This window comes from Pseudonaja textilis, chromosome 4, assembly GCF_049901715.1.
Source record: "Pseudonaja textilis isolate UNSWEBS1 chromosome 4, rPseTex1.2, whole genome shotgun sequence".
NCBI classification, from domain to species: domain Eukaryota; kingdom Metazoa; phylum Chordata; class Lepidosauria; order Squamata; family Elapidae; genus Pseudonaja; species Pseudonaja textilis.
In genome coordinates this window covers 53,276,806-53,298,902 of record NC_141993.1, presented here as the reverse complement: position 1 = coordinate 53,298,902, position 22,097 = coordinate 53,276,806, and the positions used below count along the sequence as shown (strand labels likewise).

The following is a 22,097-nucleotide window of genomic DNA, read 5'->3' as shown; positions in this document are numbered from 1 at the left end:
TAAAGCAAAGTCAATAGGAAAGCAGATTCACTTAATCCAATTACTAACTTAACTTCAGTGATTCACTTAACTGTAGCCAGAAATGTTGTAAAACGGGGCAAAACTCACCTAACATATGTCGAGAAATTTTGGGCTCAATTGTGGTCGTAAGTTAAGGACCACCAACTGTAATAATTATCAAACTTGAATCAATTGATTACGAGTAGTCCTCAACATACCACCACAACTGAGCCCCCAATTTCTGCGCTAAGCAAGACAGTCATTAAAAGTGAATTTTGCTCCATTTTATGATCTTTCTTGCAACAGTTGTTAAGTGAATCACTGAAGTTGTTAAGTTAATAACATGGTTGTTATGTGAATCTGGTTTCCCCAATGATTTTGTCAGAAGTTTGCAAAAGGATGAACACGTGACCATGGAGATGCTGCAGCCGTCATAAATGTGAAACATTGTCATAAGTTGCTTTTTTCAGTGCCATTGTCATGCCAGTTACTAAATGAATGATTGTAAGTCAGGGACTACCTGTACCATAACATCTATTACAGGAAGCTCTTCAATAGAGAATCAAAAATTATTTAACATTCTGTGCAATGAGTGAAAATAACGATGGTGATGATCATGTTAACAGATGCATTAACTTCCAATGTGGAAAATGGCAGGTTAGATGTCTCTAATGATCTTGGAGACGACATCTCAGTTCCTTTCCCTCCCTGCACAACAAGGGAAGTACTTTCTTCCTTCAGACTTAAAGAGGAATTAACCCATCTGACTCTCAAACTCTAGCTCCTTGCAAGTAGATTATGGAAACTGAGGTTTCCTCAATCAGCCTGTGTGTTAAAGTGGAGGGGGACTGGAGATCTTCATCAAGCCCACAGCTGCAACATAATCAAAACTATGGATACTAGAATCAGCATTCCTCATTTCTAAATCACCTTTTGGATTTATTCTTCTGCAGAGTTAATGAAAGTCTTTCTTTGGATCAGATAAGTATCTCTCTTCGGAGGTTTTTTTTTTATTTCTTGAGCTGTGTTCAAGAGCTCAAGATATTGGAAATTCTTATAGGCATTTGCCTAATCCACAAAAAATTGGGAATAAAAGATTAAAAAACAGGGTGAATAAAATCAACGGTTGTTTTTTTAAAAAATTAAATCTGATTTTTTTTATTTAAATTGGATTTTTTTATTTTTATCAAATTTATTTTAATAAAATGCTTTTGGAATAAAAATCTATCTAAAGATAGTTTTCAATTTAAGATACAGTAATAATTTAGATTATTCAGCATGAAATGGAGTTTAGTTATGTAGCATGAGGCTGTATATTCTGCAGTATTTACATTTTTGGTAAACTCATTCAATGAATTCAAGCTCTGCAAGCTAAATAGGAAATCTTCATTTTATTTGCAAATAATAATATTAAAGATTCTAACTACCAGCAAGAATGAGTCCTTACATTTAAAGAGCACCTGTCACTTCAGATCCATCATAGCAGCACCTGTTAGCGAGCATCCACTCACCTGCTGCCTGCCATGTCCCTCACCTTGTGCCACTGCTGCATCACCAGCCATCCCATTAAAGTGAATGGGACTGTCGGTGAGTCAACAGTGGGTCAGAGGAGCCGCTGAGGGACAGAGATGACGGTTGCTCTTTAAATTTTTTTATTTAAATTGACTTGATTTAAATCAAATGCATCCTACTAAACACAGATTGAAAGATGAAAACTTCGTACTACAATTACTTCATACTACTATAACAATCCAAAGTTTCATACTGGCTTTCCCTATTTTTTTAAATTAATCTTGCCACCAACTGGTTAAATTTACAAAGAGTTGCTAATATACTTATACATACACACACACACACGGCTATTCTTAGCGGTACCGGATATGGAGTTGAGCAGCATGTTTCGTTGTCCCTTATTAAAGTGAGGAAAATTCCCGTTCAGCACTTCTTCACTCTCCTACCATCGGATAGGAGATACAGAAGCACAGCCAGCCGCACCAGCAGGCTGAAGAAGTGTTTCTACCCATGGGCTGTCAGACTTCTGAACAGAAAATAACTAAATGTATGATAGACTTGCGGGGCCGGCGCATTGTGCAACGTCACCTAGTGTAATAAGATTGGGACTGGGTTAGAGACTTTTGTCCTCACTGTGAGTTGTGTTGGGGAGGGGTGCACAAAAGGAGGCTCAGCCAATCTCACTGTACACATGTTGTACTCTGACAATAAAGGTAATAATAATTCCAGAGGACTCTTTTGAAACTATAAGGCTTGTTCGGGCACTAACTGATTTATTGAGCTGGAAAGAGGAACAGATGGAGGGAGATCTGGAAAAGGTCTATTGCAGTTTTGTTGCAATGAGACAAATAGCAAGATATATTTTGGTAAATTTTTTAAGGAAAAGAATAAATAACTGTAATGTTATTTTGAGGCAAGATTGAAGATTGATAATGTTGATGTAATTGTTTTAAAGGAGATTCCTATTAGGATTCCGCGCAAGAAAAAAGATTACCTGTCTCTGCAGCATTGGTCATGTGACTGATTGGGTGTGGCCAACTCAACATCACTCGCACAAAGATACTGCACCACCATGCCGAGTTGGCCACGCCTACCCAGTCAATGACCACCAAGCCACACCCACCAAACAAGCCATGACCACAGAACCGGTAGTAAAAATTTTTTGAATCCCACCACTTTTCACAAGGACTCTTATTGACCAAAGATACTGAGAAAGAGGACTTTACTTTGAAAGCCGCAGCTAAGAACTTGAATATGGATTACAAAATTTTAACATGAAATATAAACAGAATTCCGGGTGCCTCTGCATAGTCATGCTGGCCACATGACCATGGAAATGTCTTCAGACAAAACTGGTTCCCTCGGCTAAGAAACAGAGATGAGCACCATCCTCTAGAGTCAGAAATGACTGGATAGGTGAAACTTTTACCTTTATGATAAAGTCAAGGTGAATATGCATTTTTAAATTTTATTAAAAATTCCAGATTGAGAATTTGGAATAGGTATAAGGCAAAACTTTCTTCTAAAATCCTTTATAGTTATTACCCTAAGAAGCCTTTCTCAGAAGGAAAATAATAGTTAAACAAAAATGGTTAACTTATGCTGATTTGCTGAACTTTTCTTGAGAATTTAACTTAAAAATAAGATAAAATTTGCAAGTTAGCTTTTACATGCCAAACGTTTTCCTGTACTCAACTAATGGAAATATTTAAGTTGGATAAGAATTATGAATTTGAAAAGGTAAAACTGAATGTGATGTGGAATTCTGGTCAAATTATGGCTATATTATTGATGAGATGTATAACTTTTATTGAAAATGAAAAATAAAAATAGAGAATGAACAAATTAAAGACTGCATGATAAAATGGGCAAAATTTAAATATATACATTGAATAAATGGGAGAAATGTAGAAGATATGAAATTTAAATTGAATTATAATTTTGAGAACTTTCATAAAATGATGTATCGTTGGTACATGACACAAGATGAATTGTATAATGTGTAAGAGAATTTCAAATATTTGTTGGAAATGTAATCAAACTAAATCTTTAGTACAGCATCTGGACTCATGGAACTCCAAATATGAATGATGAGGGATAAATGCTATTCCAAAGACAACCTGTTATCTGCAATACATTTTGACCTAGTCAGTCATTCAACTAAGCAAAATATACTGGAAAAAAATTCCTCGCAGTTTGTGAGTTACTCAAGCTGGTTGATAATGCATTTGTAGTGTCAGCAACAGCTTCACTGTTCTGAGATACATCCACTATCTCCTCCTTAGTTGAGACTACTCAACTAAGTCAAATAAGATACACTGGCTGATATCATACATGTTGTTAAGAATGATAGTCACCTAACAGTTGGGTTGGCAATATATAAACCAGGATAGTAATTTAATGTTGTACCTTTAAGAGAGTGCTGTAATTGTGATTGGCTGAGGTTCCTCCAATGGCCATAAGATGGAGCCAGAAACCTGGTTTGTTCTTTCTCCTTGCATTTCCCGTTTTGCTGTATTTGCCTGATCGTCGTTCAACTGTTAGCAAACTCCATTTACTGAACTTTGTTTATGATACTTGACTTCATTTTTGGATTATCCCTGGACTGATACTAACTGCTTTAACCGTGTATGATTTGGACTGTGTGTTGGACTTTGTTTACCTGTTTACTGGAAGTTAAACCTACATTTTACTATTCAGTGTATCTGTGTGCTGGTTGTGTGTTATTCAACATCACTCTCACTACGTTTCCCTGAGTGCACTCATTCTCCTAACGGGGAATACTTCAACACATTTACATCACATCTCACATAAAACACAAGACAATGCTCTGGCTAGTAGCAATCCCAAGGTAAGACAAAACTCTTCCTCACTCGAAAAGGGGTGTTGGTCTTACCTGATATGCTCCTTCTCATGGTGCTGCTAGAGAGTCCAGGCAAGGGTTAACTCCTTCTCCAAGCTGATGGTACTGAGTCTGTCAAGCTGTGTAGACCCACCTCTGTTGCTAGGCTTCCCCAGCTTTCAGCAAAGTCAAAGTGACAGACCTGACATATCCCTGAGGATGAGAGTAAGCACAAAAAAACCCTCTCCCTGACACAGGACCAAATACCCTTAGAGTCCGAACGTCTGAGTCTATGGGCGGAAATATACCTTCTGTCCCTCAGGGTATCTCTGGGGTGAGCAACGTGCAGGCACCCTTCTGAGTGGTTTATCTTGGCACTGCTCAGCCAATCTGCCTGCACATTGCTCACCCCCGAGATATCTTCCGCCCTGAGGGACAGGTATCTCTCCGCCCATAGGCCCGGACGTTCAGCCTCCTGTATGAAGGACCTGGAATGGGTCCATCCCTGGAGGTTGATGTGAGCCTTGGTGGCCACATTGTCAAAACGAGGACACGTCTTCCTGTCACTGTTCTGGAATTGCTGGAGGGTCAAGTAAATGGTCCTCAGCTCCAGCGAATTGATGTTTCAGCCCCGTCCTCCTGGGTCTACTGCCCTTGCATCATTGCCGACTGAAGATGGGCTCCCCAACCAAAGAGGCTGGCACCAGTTGTTAAGGTCGAGTGACTTGGCTCTTTGAAAAGGCACTCTCTGCTGGTGGCCTGGGACAGCCACCAACATAAGGACCGATCACTGTTTGTGGCACCCTGACCTTGAGCAAGGAGTGGCTCCTGCTGGACCTTTGGTATGTCAGGAGGAACCATTGCAGCAACCTGGAGTGCAGTTGTGCTCAAGGGATGATGGAGTTACAGGACACCATCTTGCCCAGGAGCCGCGATAGGAGTTGCAATGGTACTGCCTGCGCTTTTTGGATTTGCCCTGACAAGTCCCTGGTCCCGGGAGAGGTAGACCTCGCAGGAGATTGCATCTATCACTGCTCCCAGGTGAAGCAAATGGTTGGTCGGAGAAAAATTACTCTTCTTGGTGTTGATGGAAAATCCATGGGCCTTCAGGACCCAGATGGTAATCTGTCTTTCTTCGAAACACGAGTTCTGAGGACAACTGGATTAAGATGTCATCCAGATAACACTGAACCCACATAGGTAGGGTGTGGAGGTGCGCCAAGCTGCTAACAGTTTGATGAACACCTGTGGTGCGGACAATAGGCCAAATGGCAGAGCCCAATATTGGAAATGCTGGACCTCATAGAAAAACCGGAGGAACCGATGGTGAGACGGCCAGATAGTAATATGGAGGTAAGTCTCCAACAGGTCGATTGATGTTGGGAAGCCGCCCTCTCGAACGCTCAACAGGGTAGATTGGAATGACTGCATCCTGAATCGCCTGTATACAAGGAAATTGTTTCCTTCTGTATACAAGAAATTTCGAGGTCTAGAATTGCCCTCCACCCCACCCACCCCGAGGTCTTTGGTATCACAAAGAGTGGGAATAGAAACCCTTCCCTCATTGATCCACCGGAACCACCTGGATAGCTTGAATTTCCAAGAGATGTTGAACGGCGGTTTCCATGAGGACCCTCCTTGCGTTCTCCCAGGAGATGGGACAGGGACTGAAGAACCTCGGGATGTGGAGAGGAATTCGAGGGAGAGATCCAACCTCACTGTCTGTAGAACCCAGGCATCCATGGTAAGCTCCCATCAATTGGCAAAGTTTGCCAGACATTTCCCGATGGGAGGGACAGGGAGGGACTTGAAATGTCTAAATGGATGACTTTTTCCACCTCAAAAGGGCCATTTGCTCTGAAATTGTTGTCTATTTCTGCCCAATCAGGTTGCTGATCTTGTCAGGACATGTAGGACCTTTGAGTGCATTGGAAATTCAAACTGGATTCATCCACTCGAAAAGACAAACGTCAAAAGTATGAGGGATGAAAGTTGGTATGTCTGGAAAGGGAAGGGAGGACCTTCCTCTTATCTCTGGATTCCACTAGGAAAGGTTCCAGAGAGTCTCCAAACAGCTTGTCCCCGTGGAAAGGGGCAAATGCCAGCTTATACTTTCTTCTGGGGTCCACCTGCCAATGGCAACATCATAGCAGATGGTGGGCTCTACTGAGGCTGCCATTGCCTTAGAGGCAAATCTGGCGCATTAAGTGTGGCATCTGTGGAAAATTCAGCCGCAGTCACCAATTTATTGTCTTGATGGGTATGGACATCCCCAAGGGACATCCTTTTCTGCAAGCTGTCATAAGAAAGCCCTAGTAAAGAAAGCAAGCAGTGGAAGCCGTTACTGCCCAGGCTGCCATGTGATGAGACCATTGGAGAATTTGCTTGGCCTTCTTGTCCTCTGTCTTAAATGCCTCCTCTGGTTCAGTTGGTATAGCAGAGGAGGAAACCAACGTGATCACCGGAGCATCCACTTTAGGCATCTGAAGAGCCTTGTCCATTTCTGAACTTACACTATAAAATTTTCGGTCATTGGTACTAAGAACGGGGCCTGATGCTGGAGAGGTCCACTTCCTGTGTACTATGTCTAAAAACAGTTTAGGTGAGGGGATCACTTCTGCCTGCACCGTTGGCTCAGAGAACGTATCACATGGAGCCAGTATCTCCATGGCTGGATCTGTACTAGATTTGGGACCCAGGTGGGACGCATTTTTGGCCTTGAATAACAAGGACTTAAATAGGGGAGGACAAAAGAGCCCTGTGAATGCTGGCTGTTCCGGTTTATGACCCTCATCTTCAGAGAGGTCTTACTCTCTTTGTTCATGCTCTCCAGAGAAAGATGATACGCTCTGACTGGAATGGCTCAGGGAATAGGGCTCCTGGAAGTCTTGAAAGTCTTGGTCTGTTTGTGCTGGCCCTGAGGTAATCAGAATAGGCAGAAGAAGGGCTTCTGAACTGAAGAAGGCCTTCAGATATCCCCGGTCTAATGGCACTGGATAGGAAATGCCTCATGGCAGGGGTATGTCAGCCTCTGCTGATACCTCTGGAGATAGGCCCGTAGCTGTGCAGTAGGCCTCTGCCTGTAAATGGGCTGCTCCCAATTGCCTGTTACCGACAACACTGTTGCCAGGGAAGTTGAGCAGGTTTTGCTGTTGTCTTGTGAAGTCAAGAAAACCTGCTTTCCAGCACCATTTGGTGATAGGGTCTGGGCGTTGGGGACTGCTCCCAACTTCTGTGCAACATTCTGGAGGGAAAAAACAGCATTCAAAGTGGGGTGATGTCTGGCTCCACCTTTCCCTATCTTTCTGTCCCTTCATAAGCTTCTCTAAGGCCTTATGCCTTATCTTAGAATTTTTTTCTTCAGCTCTGGAAGTCTTTCTAGAAGCTACAGCCTTTGCTTTTAACTTAGCAGTTGCACCTCTAGCTGCTGATTTTGGATCCTAAGAAACTCTGATAGGGCTTTTGGCAGTTACTGTGGAGCCCACTGGGCCCATTTGGATGTGACTCCAGCCAGCTCTATCCTCCTCCATGTTGCTGAGGCTAAGTGGACACAATGCCCACTAACAGGGCCTGTCAACTAACTGTGTTAGGGCAATCGTTGCCTGCGTTCTTCTGAGCCACTCTGGCTAAGCCCTTGGCTGTTCGCTAAGAGGACCTACACTCGCCTCCATCATCTGACTCACCACTGGAGATCATACCACTCCCCGCTGTCCTTGCGTCAGCTCCGCGACCTTCAGCGGTTCAAGGCGCCACTCCAACCAGCAGAAAATGCTTCCAGATTCTTTTACCGCCTCCACAGCCTTTGTCGGCCTGGATCCGAAGCTCCTCATGCCAAAAAATCATTTGATGCAGGTGCTGCTGCAGTGGCCTTCAGCAGCTTCAGTCAAAGATTCCACGCCAGGATAGCCGGTTATGTTATGTTAAGCCTTGGCCTTCAATGCCTGGGGGCCAAAACCTCCTACGTTGAGAACGACAACAGTAATGGGGCCAAAGCCCATCACACCAGCTTCAGGCGTGGCTTGCCTAGGAGCCTGCCTGCTGAAAAATCAATGAATCACAATCTGGTGATAACTGTTAACTTTCAAATATGCAGAGAAAAGTAGACACATCTTGTCCAAGCGAGGGACTGAGTCGAAAGCTGAGGAAGGCTAGCAACAGAGGTGGGTCTACACAGCTTTGACAGACTCAGTCCTATCAGCTTGGAGAAGGAGTTAACCCTTGCCTGGACTCTCACAGCAGCACTGTGAAGAATATCTAATGTTGCTTCCTTTAAGGATTCTTGCTATGATACTGTACATACAGATATTTTGATGGGTTATATGTGTAAACTTAAAAGGCAGGTTGATGGAATAAGCATAGGATGCTGATAAAATGAAGAGGTAATGTATATTACTGGGCTTCAGTTTATATACAAGTGTTTAATTGCAATGTTGAATGCAAATGCAAATGATTGACTTTCTCAGCTTGAGGGCATTCTGTGCATGTTCCTAAGTCTCTCTGAAGCTATTCAAGATGCCTTTAGAGGTCAATCTTAATATTCAAAGACACCTTGAATCAACAGGATCTAATGGCTTGTGGTGTATATGTGCACGCAAGCAAATTCAGTAAATTAACTACAGTATGTCTCTTCCCCCCACCCCCAAAAAAAAAGGTTTATGCTGGATTGACTGTCCATTGCAAATTGTCCTTGCTTAACAACTTCAATTGGGAGTGGCAGCTCCAACCAAGACTGGCTAAGAAGAAAACCATGTCACCATGATGGGCTTACAATCTTACTTCCCCTTCAGTTAAGCATAGTTGCTAAGCTAAAAAATCACATCACCTCAAATTATGATGTTACTTCTGCCTTCTTTATTAACTCTGCTTATTAAAAGCCAGCAACCACGTGACTATGGGATGTTGCAATGGGAGGATTGACTGCAAAGTGTTGTTTTTTTTTGACACAGCTGTAACTTCAAATGGTGGCTGAACAAGACAATCAATAAACAACAAATACCTGTATATCTTTTGGAGCTTTGGACAGAATGGTTTTCTTTTACAAAGCAAAGGCTAGCATGTTATTTGGTTATCCTTTCATATTTATTGCACTCTATGCATTTCCTTCCATCCAATTATTTCTGGTGGTTTCAGAGCATAATTTCAAATTCAAAGGGTTGTGGCCAATTTTATTATGGTACATTGAACAATCTGATGTGTTGTACAATCTCTCCATATTCTTCTAACATTCCTGGTGAACTCCATGAGATGTGTTTGAACTTGTCACTTTGGCCTTTTTCCTGCAAATTTTCTGTTGTTTGGGGGCTTCAAGAGTTTTAAAAAGAATCCCCTAAGCATGGATGTTTTTGAAATATAATAATTATTTTGTTGTTCATTGCTTGTGGATGTTTCAGGATGCACGGACCAGGGAAACTTTTTTGTGTTTCTCTAGCAAGGCCCTTCTCTTGGACTTCTTTTGCTAATGTTCTAATTCTGTCAGTGCCAGTTTGTGGAGAAACAAGGAAAGTATGCAAAATCGAACACAAAGTATGTACTGGGGAAAATATTCTGTGTTGCTGACTGCTGGGCAACTTACATTAAGAAGCTAACCTCAAGCATTTTTTCTTGAAATCCCATTTGTATCAACAGTCTAAGGTTCATTTTCTGCCTGTTGGACTTTCAAATAGCTTGTCTTACAGGAATTCTATGAAATGTATGTAGATCAGCCTTTGCATTATAGAAGAATGCATAGCCCAATTTCTCTTATTCCTTTCAGCTAACATTTCTCCAAGAGAAAAAGAAGGGATACCAGGTTTCCAGCATAGGAAACAAATCGTTGCTTCAATGTAGTTTCTCTAATAGCTAGAAACTTTTTGACTTGTTTCCCTGCAAATCAATTCTGAATGGCTGACTGCTGTTGGAAGGTAGAGGATGAAACCAAGCCTACATTATTCCAAAATGGGGTACCACAGGCTCTGTTTTCTCCCATTTCTCCCTTCCAGTTAAACCCAATGGACGAAAGCAACAATCAGTTCAGGAAGAGGTATTATTAATATGCAGATATCACCCAGCTACATATCTCTGCCCAGGGCTAAACAGGAGATTCAGTGTATGTACAAACCAGCTATTGTTTCAGAGATTAAATAATTGTACAGACTCTAATTTTAGCTCTAACAATAATCCTTGAATCCTAGAGAACTTTGCAGAGCTTCACTCAATGCATAAATTATATCCTATTCTAGAACAGGATGTGCCAGTCACTAATATTTTTACCAACGTGTACTTGGATTATCACGATATCCAGAAACTTCAGCTGGCACAAAATATGACTACTTGTGTGCTCACCAGAATTGTGGAACTGTCACTTAATTTATTGCTACAGAATCTGCACTGTTTACCAGGTTTTTCCAAGTGCAATTCAAGGTGCTAGCTAGACATTATATACATAACTCTTACATGGCTCAGAGGAGTCAAGTTGGATCCAGCTCTGCATAATCGCCAGGCAGCTGGCAGGAGGGCCAGGAGAGAAAGCACTTTATTGTACCTGCACAACACTTACCCCTTACCTGGAGGATTTGAGGTGGCAGCTTAAGGATCTGAGGTGACAGTTTGAGGATATCAAATCAGGTTACATTGGTTTGGCCCTCCACAACAGCCCTAGCTTCTCACGCGGCCCCTTGGGAAAATTAATTGCCCACCCTGACCTAATAGCACACAATTAAAAGATTTAATTTGGTCTGGAATTTATTGTTCCTTTAAATGCAAATACCACAAAATAATTTCACCATTTAATTATCTCAACATTTCACTTACTAACATAGCATTTAACACATAATCTGCCTATCAATATACCATAAAATAATTCCAACATTTAATTATTTCCCTACCATTCATGCACATAGTATCTTTTTTTGAAAATCTTTCTCTTCCCTTTTAGTAGAATTCTATGCCAAAATTTAAAGACATTTTATTTCTGTTCCACAACTAGATTGTCATTATTTTTGTACTTTTAAATCTACGCTTTCCAATGCATTTTTGAAGTACATAAGAGATATAATTCTGATTGTACCACTAATCATATATTCATATCACTATTTATTTTGCAGTTCTACTTTCATACTTGACTAAATTTGAAAGATGGATTCTCATCCATATCTACATCAAACTTTTTCCCCCAAATAAGACACAATCCCTAGACATATAAACTGTAAGTTAACCTCAACACTAATACTAACCAACTGCATTTTTATAACAATTTAGCTTCTCGGGTTTTATGAATTCAGTAGAAATCTAAGACTTGTCTATACACATATTTCATTTAACTACCCTGTTTCTCCAACAATACGGCCTCCTCCAATAGGAAGTCCCAGCATGTTTTATAGGCATGAAATGAAATTAAGCCCCTCCCCCCAAATTAAGGCCTATATTAAAACGTGGGGAATGGTGGGGGGGCTTGCCGTTAGGAAGTACTTTTGTTGCACACCTGGATATGGTGCTGCCTGCATTGACCCTGATATGAAATGCCCCAACGCCAAGGTCAACATCCAAGCCGTCGCCATGTACCCACCCAAAGATGCAAAGGGGGGGAAATTAAGTCACTCCTGAAAAGACAGCCTAGCCATTTTTTCGGGTCTCAAAAAAAAATAAGACCCAGCCTTATTATATGAGAAACACAGTATCAGTTTCATGCTATTATTTACTATATGGTCAAACCTCTTTTCTCTCTTTACACCTCCCACTTTCTCCTGGTTACTTTCTCAGCCTGAATTACTTCTGCTTTCAGAATTTCCTGGGTACAGAATTCACTGCTGAGAATTTTGGGAATTGAAAACTGCATACTTAGATGAGGCTGGAAAAACTGAAATAGCCAGCAAAATGAATGACTGGGTTATTGATACATATAAAAACTGTAAGAATTGCAAATCTAATTGTATATTAAAATAATGTATTTTAAAATGGTAATATTGGAACAATTACAAAAGGAATATATTATATAACTGACCTTCATTGCTATTTCTCTAATTCAAAAAGTAAGAAGAAAAAAATGTGGAATCCACTATTAGTGAAAGTGTAATACATTCAAATGAAACCAAAGTGCAACTTTTTGGCACAGCTCAAAGAAAACTTAACATCATTCCAATTCATATAAAAATTTCATTTTTAAATGAATCATATTTCAATTGGCATTGTAATGATTTCTGTATCTTCAAGACAATAATTAGTAACCATCATAAATATTTCTTAGCTACTTTTATTGATATCAAAAGATCATTAAGCCTAGACTAATTATTAGTTACATTCCTGAAGACCTATGGAGTCCATTCAGTTTTCTTGGCAACAATATGGAAGTGTATCAATCGCCCAGTATGCAGCCCTAGAATTCCCGGTTATCCCAACCTTAATTCAAAATCAGTTGAGCACTATATTACAAACTATTCAGAAACTTCAGCTCAACACTATATGTAGCTACCATGCTTCTAGAAAGATATAAAACCAGTAATTTGCTGCATGTCAATAAACTACTATGTTTTTGTAATTTAAAAATGCTGGTAGTCCATGACTAACAACTTTTTGTTCAGTGACCATTCAGCTACAATGGCACTGAAAAAAGTGACTAATGACCATTATTTATACTTACAACCACTGCAGCATTCCCTATGGCCATGTGATCAAAATTCAGATGCTTGGCAACTGGCATGTATTTATGAAGGGTGTGATTTACCAATACTCTGTGTGTGTGTGTGTGTGTGTGTGTGTGTGTGTGTGAGAGAGAGAGAGAGAGAGAGAGAGAGAGAGAGAGAGAGAGTTTAAAGCAATTTACAGTTAAGTAATTTGAAGAATTGCCTGCATCTAAGGGATTCTGCCTAGACCTTAAAATCAGTTTTAAAGAACCTTCTTTTAATAGTGGCTCCTTTATTCCTATAATATTTTCCCCAGACATAGAATTATTTTCCCAAGGATCTATAATAAACCCATTCTTTACAGACTATTTTAAACTGAGCACTAATGCTTGCTTGCTTTATTTAGCATTTTCCTAAAAGGTTTTATGCTACCAGCTAATGATTCTATTAGCTTTTGAATTTTTTATAGATGTTAATGTTTTTAAAATTACCAGATGTAAGTCACCTTATGAGGACTTCGTTGTCACAAATAGAACATTTAACAAGCACATAATAGCATAATCCTATGCCTGCCTACTTGCAAGTTAGTCTTATTAAGCAGAATCTCCAACACTACTGAGATAGCATTTAAATAACAGTTATATTTTAAATTATGGACAAATCCTGAGAAAATAACCACCGTGTTTCTCATATAATAAAGCCGGGTCTTATTTTTTTTTTTTTGAGACCCGAAAAAATGGCTAGGCCGTCTTTTCGGGGGTGACTTAATTCCCCCCCTTGCATCTTTGGGTGGGCGGGCGGCGACGGCTTGGATGTTGACTTCGGCGTTGGTGAGGCACTTAGTATCAGGGTCAACACAGGCAGCACCATATCCGGGTGTGCAACAAAAGTACTTCCTAACGGCAAGCCCCCCCCCACCATTCCCCCCCATTTCGCATGTTTTAATATAGGCCTTAATTTGGGGGGAGGGGCTTAATTTCATTTCATGCCTATAAAACATGCTGGGACTTCCTACTGGGGGAGGCTGTATTGTTGGAGAAACAGGGTAAGTCAATCATATTGACTTCAGTGACTTATTTTCCTAAGACAGTCAGGCAACACTATGTTCTTAAAAACTAAATTATACGTCCTGTATCCTTGAAAAGTCATCACATTATAACATGAGAAGTTAGAATTTATTATTCCAAAGTGAAAAACTATTCTTCCAAGAAAATCAAGTCAAGCTGAACAAAATTATTCCAGTTATTATGTAAACAATTTGCATTTTATTACTATTTAGGCGTATAGTATTTGTTTTAATAGCTTAGTTACATGACTCTAATGGAAGAATAAATGTATTAATTCTTGTTTTTCAGTGTAATCTCACTAATTCCTACTCACAATAATACTGTCACAAGCAATGTATTTTTCAAAAATACTGAGCTATTAACAGTATTGAACAATTTAGTCTTTGGGGGAAAAAAATCACATCAACTCTTTTTTTTCCAAAACTTCGGAAATTTTAGCCAGATGCTGTGAATAACTTGAGGGAAATAACTTCACTATCTTCTAAGCTCATAAACTACAATAAAGGTTATCCAAAAAATGCTTATCAAAATAATTTCAGACAATATCAATATATTTATCTACCAATAATGTACCTGGTTGAACAAGAAATCTGACACATTTCTTGACTCCTAATTCCCATTTAATCTCAGCCAGGGCCATGCTGTTAATGTGAAAGTTTGCCTTGCCTACCTAAAACAACCAAAGGGCCATATGTTCCACACACTAGCATTTTTTAAAAAATATTTCTTTAGAACAGGGGTCACCAAACTTGGCAACTTTAAGACATGTGGACTTCAACTCCCAGAATTCTCCTTCTGGGAGTTGAAGTGCACAAGTCTTAAAGTTGCCAAGTTTGGAGTCCTCTACTTTAGAGTATATATCAAAGACCTTGAAAACAAAGTTTCTTCAGCTTCTTGCCTCATCAGCTTTCCCAAGTCTTGTGCAATATTAAAAATGGTATCCTGTAGTTAAAGTTAAGAGACAGAATTGTTTTTCTCCCTATAACTTGTACTGCTGCTGATAGGATTCATTATTTGCTCACTACCTCATTATCATTCATTTACTCTCTTTGCTACAGCATCTGTACGAGAATCTAAGAATATTCTTAAATCCAAAAAAAGCCACAGTTCATACGTATGAAAGCCCCGAGCACAAAACTTTTTGCCATGGCCAATGTGCAAGCACTCATTTCTTAAACATTCAGGAACTTCGCTAGGATCAACCCCACTGCCTGCTACAGTGATTTGTCCCTAAAGCATTTAAAAAGTAATACCTTTTTCCCCTAGACCCCAGGAGCAACAATCCCATCGGGAAGCTATTACTTCCAAACTCAAAACCTCAACGTTTTAGGTAACTCATCAAATTCCGTCAGCCAGCCCACCCACCCTCCACAAAAGAGTCACCGCCACCCCCGAATGGCCTCCCACTTTATGCCTTTTTCCCCGGCACAGGGATGCTGTCACGTTCTTGGCAATAAGAAATGGAGCCGCGGGTGTATTTGGTCGCCCCAGAGCACCCCACTATTTGATAACCCCTCCTTCCCGCCACCGCCAACACTACATAAGGCGGGGAGGGAGCGAAGATGGCACGGGAGTCCCTTTTGCTCAGCGCCGCCGCCCGGCCAAGACGAAGCAAGAAATGAACACTCGGGCGAAGGCAGGCCCTGCATGGGGGCGGGCACACAGCAGTGGGCTCCCGGCCCAGAAGAGGTGCCGCCAGGGCCAGCGAGGCGAGGCAGCCCGTGGGGCCGCCGCCCTTCCATTGTCGCCCGGGTCCACGGGGAAGTAAAAGGGCAGGGCCAGGGAGGGAACGGAGCTGCCGAGGAGCGGTCTCCTCAGGCGAGAGACGCCCGGGCGACCGTTCCCTCCCTCCACCTCTGACTCCCGCCCGCTGGCCCGGCTCGAGTGTGTGAACAAGGGAGCGAGAGAGAGAGAGAGAGAGAGGGCCCGCTGCCCCCGCCCCTCACGCCTCCATCTTGGATCTCAGCCTCGGAGCCCTCCCCCTCCCTCCGCCCGCGCTAACTCTTTTACCTCAGCTGAGGCAGCACCCCCGGGAATCCTACGGTGCCACGGGAGATGGGTCCAGGCGGGCCGGGGCCAAGCCGGGCCGGAACGAACAGGCGATGGTGCTGGGGGCCGCACCTCAGTAGAGCTGCAATCCTAAACCGCCATCTGGCGGCATTTCCTACCCGCCAATGGCGCAGCCGCCGCCACCGCCAACCAAACCCAGCGCGCCTCCTGCCGACCGCGTCCAAATATTACATACCGGAGCCCCGCCCGTCACTAAAGGCGCCCAAAACAGCTTTCGCGCGAAAATAGACGCGCAAGCGCAATTCTTTTCTGTCCCCAAGCACTCACCGTACACCTTTTGTCTGCGCGCGCAACAACTCGACCTCTGGACGGAAGTGGTTTACGTGACACTTCCGTTCTTCCTGGAGTAGCTTTTTTGTTTCGCCATTTTTTGTTGTTGTTTACTTTTGGGTAAATGACGCGCGAGTGAAAGCTTTCCCTCGTAATTTTTATGCTACGTTGTCGTTCACTAGGTCAACCTCAGAGGGAGCTATAAGCTTGATGACCTCAAAAACAGAAGATAACTTTAAATGTAACGTTCAGTTCAGGAATACAAAGCGCTCATTTAAAAAGTAGTTTGCTTTTAACCCAATGATTTGGGTACAAAAATTATTAAAGAACCGTTATTATGCTAGGAACACATTCTTGGTAAAGATAAAATTTAATGATGAAAAATATTTTTGTGCTTATAATGTATACCTTAGCTGCTTTCTGAAGGCAACTTAAAGTAAAAATACATGAAAGCCACTTCAGCATAGCCTCTCCGTGAAAAACATGTAAATAACTGGAAAACACAGCAATTGCAGTATGTAAAATCAACAAAGAGAGGAGCTATGTAATACTGTTCCAAAAATAAAAGCCCCATTTTAATTAAAATTAAGAAAACTAAACATAGTTTGTAGGAAGTTAGCACCCACCCCTCTCCTAGAAAAATTAAATATCCTGGGAAATATTTAAAAGGCAGAATATTTCCCCTAAAAAGAGTAGAAACTCAAAAGCGGAAACTCACCTCGGAAGTAGAAACTCACCCCCACCTTTGTTAATGGGGGGCCATTAAGGCCTGAGCCAGAATACTTTACATAACAAAGATCTCTAAGTAAAGCTATAGCAATTGCCAAAAGACTTTTCAGTGCATCATCCAGCAAGGCTCAACCAAGCCTGGAACTCAGGACAGCCTACAGAGTAGCTCCTGCATGGCCCCATAGGAGTCTGACAACCAATTAGAAACAAGCTTCAATTCAAATCTCAACAAAGTTTATAAAATCTAGGCACTCTCAGCACCTCAGCCCCTTCTTGACCTTCTCTTCTCACCTTGAAGCATGTGATCCATCCTTCCTTTTCACTCTGAAGCTCCAGGCCATGTGGTCCTGTCCACCATTAAACCTTCCAAACAGCCTCCATGTTTCCAGTGTCTTTCCCCACTTGGAACTGAACCCAGAAGGATATTTCTTCCAACAAGTTGTAAAAGTTTAATTTGAATGAGATCAAATATAAAATTATTATTTTTTAAACCCATCAACAGGGACTCCTGAAACATTCCTTTTTTCATTTTTAATACTGCCAAAAGGCTGAATAACTTTAAAAATGGAACATACTATGTAGCTGTATTTTGATGCATCAGAGTCAATATTTTTAAAGTGCCTTAAGAAATGTCAGGATCCAAGCCAAGATACTGTATATCATGTCCTCAGTGCATGTTATATCCTGAATCTAGTAAAAAATAGACTAATATTTTGACACTGATTCTGTATTTGAAGAAGTGTCTGGTGATAACATAATTTAAAAGTTTTCAGAGAACAAGCTCAATAAAAGCAATTAAATTATAACGTATTAAATTATGTTGAAAGGTGTCAAAATGCCTTTCTTTCAAGGATTCGATTTTCCCACTGGGAGAGCTCCGGCACAAGGATGCGGACAACTGCTTAAAAGCTGGATCTTTTTATTTTTTCAGGAAGGTGGAGAACAGCGAGAAGTCTGCGTTCCTGGGCTAGCTAGCTTCTTATGGTAAGTCCCTGGTTTTTTATACCCTTTTCTCCCTTTGTAAGTTGATTTTGTGTGAGTGTTTGTATTTGTGCCTAATGTTTCAAACCCTGTTTGAGTTTGTCTTTATTTCCTCCGGAGGGCAAACTCTGCGGGGTGGCCAGATTGTGTTATTGGTTTTCTGTAATCTCTTTTAGCTTTAAGATAGTTTTTCATATTTGTTCTGTGGTAATCTCCTGTCTGTCCCTTTTGTAATTTTTATTTTGTGTCTTTTGTCTGTTTGTTTTGCTTATTTGCTATGTCCTATGTTTATAAAGGTTTTCTAAACTATCTTTTGTTTCCTTTTCCTATTTGTCTAGTTTTCTTAATTACTTAGGCTTTTGTCTATAGGGATTCTTTAATACTTTTTATTTGATTCCTTTTCCTATGTAAGTTTGCTTTCTGGCTGACCTGATGTTCCCCTTGGGCTTTTCCTGTTTTTGTGACACTACTGTCTTTGTGAAGTTTCCTTTCCACAATTATAAAGTATATTGTTAAATTTAGTGTAGATATAAAGTGCCTGGAAAACCTTTAAGAAATGGGGAGGGGCAAAAAATGAAAAATGGACTTATATGTTGTTGATGATTAGATAGATTATAGAAAAAGTAATATAACTTTAGAGAAGTTGAAATATAAATTTAATATAAATGTGATAAATGTGTATATAACTGCTATGAAAAATATCAAAAGCCATTTATATCTTCTATTTTTCTTCATCATTTTTTCTCTTCTTGCATTTTGCCTTCTCTTCTTTTTTCTTTTTTATTTCGTACTTTACATTAGTTTGTTTTAATTTTTATATTCTTCAAAAGTTTTAATAAAAATTATATACATATCAGTTGATAACATTTGAAGCAGATCAATGATGATTTTAATTACAGAGCTACCTTTATCATTAGGCAAAGTAAAATAGTTTATTACACCTAAGTGTTTTTCTTGAGATAGAGAGAAATATTTGCAAGGAGTTTTGCTTTAGAGTCAAAATTATATGGCAAACAACACTTGGAAAACAACACATTAGTAGCAAAACCACTTAGACTATGACCGGCTATCTGGATTCATTGCTTTATTGACTGTTTGTTGATTCTAACTGAGCACATAATTTTTTTCCATGATGATCTGTCCTTCAGGTCTTCCAATTGTACACTCATTGCCACTGTAACTCAGGCTATCCACCTTTGCTGGTCATCCTCTTTTTTTCCACCTTTCCCAGCATTAGAACCTTGTTTAGCAACTGTTTGCATAATGTTTCTGAAGTTGGATAATTGGAGCCTGTGAATTTAAGCCTTAAATGAGAACTCTAGGTTGATTGGTTTGATTATCCATTTATTAGTTTTCTTGGGTTTTCAGTATTCTCAGGCATCTTTTCCAACATCAAAGCTCAAAAGCATCAATACTCTTCCTATCTTGCTTTGCCTACCAACTTTAGTTTTCACAGAATGTCATAAGGAGGACCACACTGCCTGCAAAATGTTGCTCTTATGTAAATATAGACACAACATGGCATGTAAGTATCTTTTTCAAGACCTTCATGGCTACCCCTACCTAGTGCTAGTCTGTGAAATATTTCTTGCTTGTTCCTTTACTGTTGATGATTGATCTAGTTGCAGGGGTGGCCTACGAGCCGGATACGTCATGTGCAGGCCATGCCCACCCAAAAACATCACGATACATTGCAATATGTCATGTGACACAATCAAGTTTTACATTTGAGATCTAGTGGATTCATCAAGGCCTATTTAATGGCAAAAGGGGCATTGGTCCTACCTGAACGCTTCTTCTCGGGCAGCCGAAGAGAGAATCCAGGATGGGTAGTCTCTAGTCTCCTAGCTCTGCAGACCGAGTTGAAAAACTGAGGGCACACCCCCTGGTAACGGTCCCCAGTTCTGAACGACGTTGAAGCGAATTTAGCTGCTCCTTGTCCTCAAACCGATAGTTCATTGATACTGCGAAAAAAGGGACATTTCCTCCCCATTACGACCAGGCAGAATACAGGGTGGGACTGGATTCTCCCTTCGCTCCCTGAGAAGAAGCGTTCAGGTAGGACCAACGCCCCTTCTCCGCTGAGCCGAAGGGAGAATCCAGGATGGGACATACCAAAGCTGGCTGATGGCTGTCCTACAGGTGGGATCTGGATTGGTCGGAGGTACCCACCTCTACATGCACACCGTGCAGGACTTGTCTTCCAAAGAACGCCTCCGCTAAGGCAAAGGAGTCAATTTTGTAATGTCTTATGAATGGGATCACCGATGACCAGGTCGCAGCTCTACAAATGTGCAGAATCGATGCCTGCATTGCCCAGGCTGTGGTGGTCGCTGCACTTCTGGTTGAGTGCACTGTGATCCTCCTGGGTACAGGAAGGCTCTGTAACTCATAGGCCTTTGCAATGCAGGCTCTGAGCCAGTGACCTACTGTGGAAGGTGTCACCCTGCGACCTAAAGTTGACGGCTGAAAGGAAACAAACAGGGCTTCCATCCTCCTAAGAGAAGAAGTTATTTTAATGTAAATACGGAGGGTCCTCCTAACATCCAAGGTGTGCCATTTTTTCTCTAGAGTATAGGTAGGCTCAGGGCAGAAATTAGGCAAAATCAACTCCTGTGGAATAAGGAGTTCACCTTGGGCAGGAAGGTAGGGTCCAACCATAGAACCACTCTGTCTGCATGGAATACGCACAGATCCTTCCTGATGGATAAGACTGCCAACTCCGAAATACACCTGGCCGAGGTAATGGCCACCAAGAATGTCACCTTGCACGTGAGAAGGCGAAGGCAGACTTTACATAAGGGTTCAAATGGGGGAGAAGTCATTGCCTGCAAGACCTTAAGCAAATCCCAGGTGGGGTAGCGGTGGGCCACCGGTGGCCTCAAATTCGTGGCTCCCCTAAGGAAGGCTTTCACCCTAGGGTGTTGGGCCAGAGTAGAAGAGCCCTTGACCGAAATCACCGAGGCCCAGGCAGCCACCTGTCTCTTCAAGGTATTGGGGGCGAGACCTTTATCTAACCCGTCCAGTAGGAATTCTAATACCTTTGCAACAGAAACCCCAGTGGGTTCCAGTTGGTGACAAGCACACCAACTGCAGAAAATCTTCCACGTTGCATTATATATCCTGATTGTGGAAGGTCTTCTGGCTGCCTGGATGTTCTGAATGACCTTTGTGGTAAACTTCTCCCGTTTCAGGATCCCCCGCTCAAGCGCCAGACGATCAACCGAAACCAGGCTAGATCTGGGTGCTCAATCGGGCCCTGGCTGAGGGAAATCTTGTGCAGGGAAATTCTCCAGGATCTGGCAACTGACAGGCCAACCAGGTCAGCGAACCAAGGACGCCTGGGCCAGTAAAGGGCTACCAACAGAACTTCCGCCCTTTCTATCAGTACTTTCCTGTTTGCCCCCAGAATCAGGGGAAGGGAGGGAAGGCATACAATAGCCCCAACCTGCACCGGAGAGCGTTGACCCCTTCTGCTCCTCGGGCAGGGAATCAAGCAAAGAACCTCGGGAGGTGCGTGTTCTCTGGTGATGCAAAGAGATCCAGAATTGGGTGGCCAAAGCGTTCCGTCATCTCCTGGAATAGACTGGGATGCAGTCGCCATTCTGACTGGTCAACTGTGGCCCTGCTCAACCAGTCTACCTGCATGTTGGATACTCCCGAGATATGTTCTGCTTGTAGGGACAACAGGTTTCTCTTCGCCCACCTGCACAATTGAGTTGCTTCCTGCATTAGAGATCTGGAGCGTATGCCCCCCTGCTGGTTTATGTGGGTCTTGGTAGCCACATTGTCCGTGAGGAGAAGCACATGTCTCCCCACCACCTCCTGCCTTAGATCCTTGAGCGCTAAGCGGGCAGCCCTGAGCTCTAGGCAATTTATATTGTGGGTGAGCTCCTCTCATGACCACCTCCTCTGGGTGACCTGGGCTCCCAAGTGGGCCCCCCCAACCATAAAGCCTGGCGTCGATGGTGATGGTAATCCCCTGAGGTTCCCTGTACAAGCATCCCTGATCCATGGCTCGGGACTGCC

General features: G+C 41.9%; 1 protein-coding gene across 2 annotated transcripts in view; it reads right to left on the bottom strand.

Annotated features, from left to right (window-relative positions):
• Positions 1–16,311, bottom strand: part of STAG1 (STAG1 cohesin complex component) — a 189,393-nt gene extending 173,082 nt beyond the window's left edge. The window contains exon 1 of one of the 2 annotated variants that reach the window (XM_087933066.1): positions 16,264–16,311. The gene's annotated coding sequence lies outside the window, so the exon portion shown is untranslated. Of the gene's footprint in view, positions 1–16,028 lie in introns of both variants that reach the window. The other variant, XM_026701353.2, reaches the window with a different exon arrangement.
• Positions 16,312–22,097: the final 5,786 nt, after the last annotated feature.